Raw genomic sequence first — 6,285 nt, forward strand, 5'->3', positions numbered from 1 at the left:
CCCTGACTAGCTCACTACTTCAGATGTTTTTTATTACGTTTTCCCCACCTTTGCATACGATCGATCTCTGTCCTAACCCCCGGGGTAAACAAAAACCCTTTTTAGTTGCCAAAAAAAACCCTTTTGAGAAAAAAAGGAAATATTGAAGGGAAAGAATATACAAAGAGGCAAGGGCTACTTTTAAAAGGAAATTATAAAAAAATGAAAGATGAACCCTAAAAAATCTAAAAAAGGGAAAATGTAAATGGGCAAAAAAAAAATTTGGGTTTTTTGTTGATAAAAAAAGGACCGGGAATAAGAATTCCAGCTATAAAAATTTTCTCCCCTTGCTGTTAACGAAGGCCGGGAAATCTTTTTGAGAAGGAAATGTGTGTTTGTGTGTGGGGGTTTGTGTGTTTTTGTGGGTTGGGTTTGGGGGTTTGGGTGGGGGTTTTGGTGTGTGTGGGGGTTTTTTTTTTTGAAGTTTTAATGCGTCATTATAGAATACCCTTGTGATCGAAGCCCTTTCAAGACTATCGAACCTGCAAAAAGGGACCCCGCCGCGTGCTGACGTCCCCGACACGACGATTGTTCCTCTGTCCCGGAACAAGGTTCCTTTCCTTGAGCGGTCTTCAAGGCCTTGTCCCCCCCCCCCCTCTTACCTTTCTCATTCCTCTCTCTCTTTTTTCCCCTCTTTTTCATCTTCACGCATCGATCTCTTATCTACTCCTATCTTCTATCTAAAGGGAGAAATGGTGAAAAGATTGATAATTATTTTTAGAGAGAGAGAGAGAAGAAGAGAGAGAAGAAGGAGAGAAGAGAGAAGAGAGAGAGAAGAAGAGAGGAGAGAGAGAGAGTGAGGAAGAGAGAGAGGGGGAAGAGAGGGAGAGAGAGGAAAAGGGGCGAAGAGGGGAGAGAGAGAGAGAAAAAGGGAGGAGAGGGGGAAAAGAGAGAGAGAGAGAGAGAGGGGAGAGAGGAGAGAGAGAGGAGGAGAGAGAGAGAGAGAGAGAGAGAGAGAGAGAGAGAGAGAGAGAAAATAGAGGGAGAATGGGAGAGCGAAAGAAACAAGCACCTGCAGTCTCGTGTTAAGACGGAATAAGAGCCTTCTTAATGTAGACATATGTTACATGTTGTTCCGTTTGTTTGTTTTGTATTAATTTTCAAGCATGGAATGCAGACTATGTAAACAATATAAGATGAAATGCTGATGCGATATTTGCCTTCATAGCAAAGATGACACCCTTTTTTGCTCCATAAAAAAATTTTAGTTAATCTTTTATTACATAAAAAGAATAACATTGGGACGCATATATGCACATTTGCTCTCTTTACAAAAAAGGGCCAACACCACACACACACCACACAAACACACAACACACAACACAACACACACACACACAACACACACACACAAAAACCCACAAAACCACAACACACACACCACACAACCCAAACCAAAACCAAAGAAACAAAGAAAAACAAAAAAACAAACAAAACAAACAAAACAAACCAAACCAAAAAAAACAAAAAACACAACAATGTTTTAAGGAAAACCCAACACCCAAAAACCAAACCCAAAACAAAAAACACACCAAAAAAAAAAAAAAAAAAATAAACCCCAAACAACAAACAAAAAAAAAAAACCCCAAAAAAAAAACCCAAAAAAGAAAAAAGTAAAAAGTTTTAGGTAAAAAAAAGGGGGAAAAAACGAATAAAAAAAAAAAAAAATTTTTTTTTTTTTTTTTTTTTTAAAAAAAAAAGGAAATTTTTTTCAAAAAGGGGAAAAAAAAAAAAAGGGAAAAAAAAAAAAAAAAGAAAAAAAAAAATAAAAAAAATAGGGGTTTTTGATAAAATAAAATAAAAAATTTTTTTTTAAAAGAAAAGGAAAATGAAAGAGAGTAAAAAAAGAAAGAGAGAGAAAAAGAGGAGAGAGGAAAAGAGAGAGAGAGAGAGAGAGAGAGAAGAGAGAGAGAAGAGAGAGAGAAACAAAAGGAATATTTCATTATATTGTATATTTAAAAATAAGTAATTTTTTACAATGACTTTAATTTTTCAATTTCATAAGTTTGAATTCTTTCAGGAAGTGCATTCCAGACTGTTGGTGATTGATATTGGTATTGTTCCTTTCATTAATTCTAAAACTGACCAGATCATTTCCAGGAGTTTTAAGATTTTTGAAAATAAATGACACGGCAATGAGTGTTAATTCCTGTAGGAGTTAAGGGGTTGTATGTAAGGTTTTAAATGAGTTAAAACGAGTCGCTCTCCAAACCGCTTGAAACTTTGAGATCCAAATTTTGTTTCAAGCTTTTCATGGGAAAAATTTTTTCTTACTTTTACTTTTAACCAAAACGTTTATTTTTTACTTTAAAAAGGGAATGTTACAATTACTAATGTACAATTTCCATTCAATTGAGAGTCCCTGAAATCATAAGAAATTCATACTTTTTAAAAATCCTTTAGGAAAAAAAAAGTGGCATATTTTGCTCCTGTAAAATTTTTAAAGGGGAAAATCCCTTGAAGAAATTTCAAGCGTACTTTAGTGCCGGGAAATATCGGGTGATTTTGGGGAAAACCGGGCTTTTTAGATGTTTATGCTTCTTTAAAAACTCAATTGGTATAACATGCGGATCCTTAAGCTATTTAATAGAGCTTTATTTTTCTGATATTTATTAACTCACTATTTGTCGTATATATTAAATAGAATCGAATTTCCTGAAGTATAACAACAGGTACCATCAACAATTTGCAAGCCTTTACCCTGTCATTTATATAGAAAAGAAAAAGTATCGGTCCCAATATTGGACCTTGGTGTACCCCGGGGATCACAGTGTTAACAAAACTGTTCATTCAATAATACATAGGCCTATTGCTTTCGATTTATGAGATTAGATGTAAACCATGGAAGAGTCTCTTATAGCACTGTGTTCTAGTTTTGTCAAGAAAATATTATATTTGACAGTGCAAAATGCTTTAGATAGGTCAAGGTAGATTCACATTATAAATTACCTATCATCAAATGAATTAATATTTCGTTAGTAAAATCAGAGATCCATTCATTTTTTTATTTTTTCAAAAAATTTTTGTATTGATATTTATTAATTACAGCATCATCACCATCCAGATATTTAATCTATGTACATGCTTTTTTCGATAATTTTGCTGAAACCCACAGGGACTGATATTAGTAAAACATTGCTTAAGCACATAGTTTCCGACTGAAAGGGGGAAAACCCTTTTCCCCTTTTTTCAATTTACGGGGAAAAATTCCCAGTGGGCCCAAGCGGCTCAAATAGTTAATATAACCGTTTTGCGTAGTTATCTTAAACGTCCCGTGCCTAGGGAAAAATCCAATTTTCATTCTAATTCACGACTTCAGTTTCTGTCATGGGAATTAAAATTGCTGATCATTTTATTTCTCAAAAAGTCTGGAATCTCCATCTATACAAGGGACTAACGTTCTGTGCCAATGTTCGAGAAACATTTATGCAGTTGATCACAATGCCTGTTTCGGAGTCATTAACAACAGATTTGTTTGGCTAATTGCCTTTCTTTCTATTAAGGACATTGTTTAAGATCTGCCAAGTCCTTTTCATATTTTTTCTTATTTTCCAAAAGTTCTCTTTCGTTAAATTTAAAAGTTTGGGTCCCAAAAAAAATTAGCTTGAGGCTTTACTAGGGTAGGAAAATTGTCTCCATAGTAAGGATTCTTTGCTTTTTTTTAAGGATTTTATTTCATTGTGAATGTGATTTAAAGTAACTTTTAATTTCATGAAAAACTTCGGGTTTCGGGAGTGGTTTTTTTTTTTCAAAAAAGGGTTTTTAAAATGTTTTATATAATTGTTGTATTAAAACCTGGGGTTTTTACACCAAAAACAGGTCCAAGTTGCCTTTGGGTTTTCCCTGAAATCCAAAGTAAAACTTTTTTCTAAGTTTTTAGATTTTTTATTTAAGGGCCAATAACAATTCAATTCAAAAAAAGTTCAAAAATACTTAAAACAGATAATCCCCACAAAATTATTTGTAAATTAGTCCAAGATTATTACAAGAGAAACGGGGTATCTTGACTCAAAGTCTTTGAAATCGGGGTAAAACACAATTTTTAATGTTTAGAGGGAAAAAGGTTTTTTGAACTTGTGACAGAGTCCCCTTCAATAGGCCCAAGATTGAAGTCGCCATTAATAAAAATTAGATATTTTTCGCCCGAAGTCGTATCTTTTTCATACTATCTCTTCTAAAATGGAGGCGACTGTTGCATTTTTATTGCTGATTTTGACAAAAATTTATTCACGGGGTCTTGAAACGAAAAAAAAAAAAACAGTTCTAAAATGGGGGAGGAAGAGAGAGAGAGAGAGAAAGCTATTGCACTTTAATGCTTTTTTTATACATAATTAAATTTTTGGAATTTAATAACTAGTGATGCCATCGCGTTACCACGAAAATGATTAATTAATTGTATCCTGTGATCCAATTGGAAATTGTTTATTTTTTTTTTTTCCCTCACTCGATTTTTGCCTCGTCCCCTTTAAAATGGGTGGGGGTATGTCAGGTGCTTTTAACTTTGTTTTTGGATTGTGGGGTGCTTAGGTGATATTATGTGTAATATACACCTGCTTTTTACGCGTTTTACAATCGAAAGCATATTATTCACCCCCCTTTCCCCTTTTCCAAGTTAAAATTTAATTCTATATTGTAAATATTTTTAGTGCGTGTGAAGGCATGTCTGCAAACCCAAATGAATTTTTGGGAAATTGGGAGCCATATTTGTCAGTCCGGGTTTTTGCTGGTGAGGTTTCCCTCGGCTTCTAGTCTCCCTGGAGAAAAGCCCCAAAGTCGTTCAAATCCTTTAATTTTCTGAGAGATGGGCAGGATTTAGTTTCTAAATCATATAATTCGTTTGTAAAAATTCATGTTTCATGAACTAAATATGTAGTGTATGTGGACCATAAATTAAAAATTTTATAATATATATATATAAAATATATTATTATAATATTTTTGTGTGTGGTGGTGTGTGTTGTGTGTGTTGGGTGTGTGTGGTGTGGTGTGTGTGGGGTTGTGTTTGTTGTACACAACACACACAATATATATAATATTTAAAATATTAAATATATATATATAAAAATATACACATATTATTAAAAAAAAATAAAATATATATATATAATAGACAACCCAACTATAAAACACCACAACACTTACACACATATGTCGTAAACTTAAATAAAACACACACACATTACCTAAAACCTAACGTACAAACACACAACACACACACACACACACACAACACACACACACCACACACACACACACACACACACACACACACCACACACACACACCTTAACACTACACACACATATATATATGTATGTATAATAATACTGTATACATATGTACCAACTAGATACAATAAATATAATATATATATATAGATAGTACATATATAAACATAGAATAGTATATGTGTGTATATATAATAATATATATATATATATTATAATATTATATATATATATAAATATAATAATATAATATATATATATATAAATATATAATATATGTTGTGTGTGTGTTGTGTGTGTGTGCGTGTGTGTGTATATATAATAATATATTATATCTATTCCTATCTATCTATCTATCGATATATATATATTATATTAGCCATTTGCATCACACACCACAACCTAATCTTTTCCCCTTTCAACTGAAAACTCTATCCGTCCCAGTTGTCGTTTCCCTGTTGTCACGGAGGAAGACCGTAGATTGGACAAGTTTAGTAATACCTCGTGTTTCCCTCCTACTCCCCTGTTCGTTATTCCTCCTTCCGCCTTGTAAAATTTCCCGCCCAGATGCACATTTTGAGATTATAGAATAAAAACGTTAAATCGAACGTCGCCCATAGTTTTTGATATCAATCTCCCCCATCAAGACTTCCCAAGGCCTGTCGGTATGCCCTCTCCCTGTCGTCCTAGATTCAGATGATTATTTCTCTCAGTATTTTCCTTTCAGTGTCTTTCACTTTATTTCCTTTCGGGTTTCGGTTTCTCCCTGCTTCGTATCTCGATAGCACTCCCATTTCAGCGCCTTCCTCGGTCTGTGTGTTTATCTTCAGTGTCTCTCTTCCTTTATTTATCTACCTTATTAGTGACCTCTACTTGTCTCTATTTAGAATTTTGGTTCTGTGAATCTACCAAAAAAAAAATTTTTTTTTTTTTTGTGTTCTCTCTCCGTTAGTGCATTTGTGTCCTTTAAGAGTCTGACATGTCTTCTCCCTTTATGTAATCTCCTTTTTAACTGCCC

The sequence above is a fragment of the Penaeus chinensis genome, chromosome 15 (genome assembly GCF_019202785.1).
Source record: "Penaeus chinensis breed Huanghai No. 1 chromosome 15, ASM1920278v2, whole genome shotgun sequence".
NCBI classification, from domain to species: domain Eukaryota; kingdom Metazoa; phylum Arthropoda; class Malacostraca; order Decapoda; family Penaeidae; genus Penaeus; species Penaeus chinensis.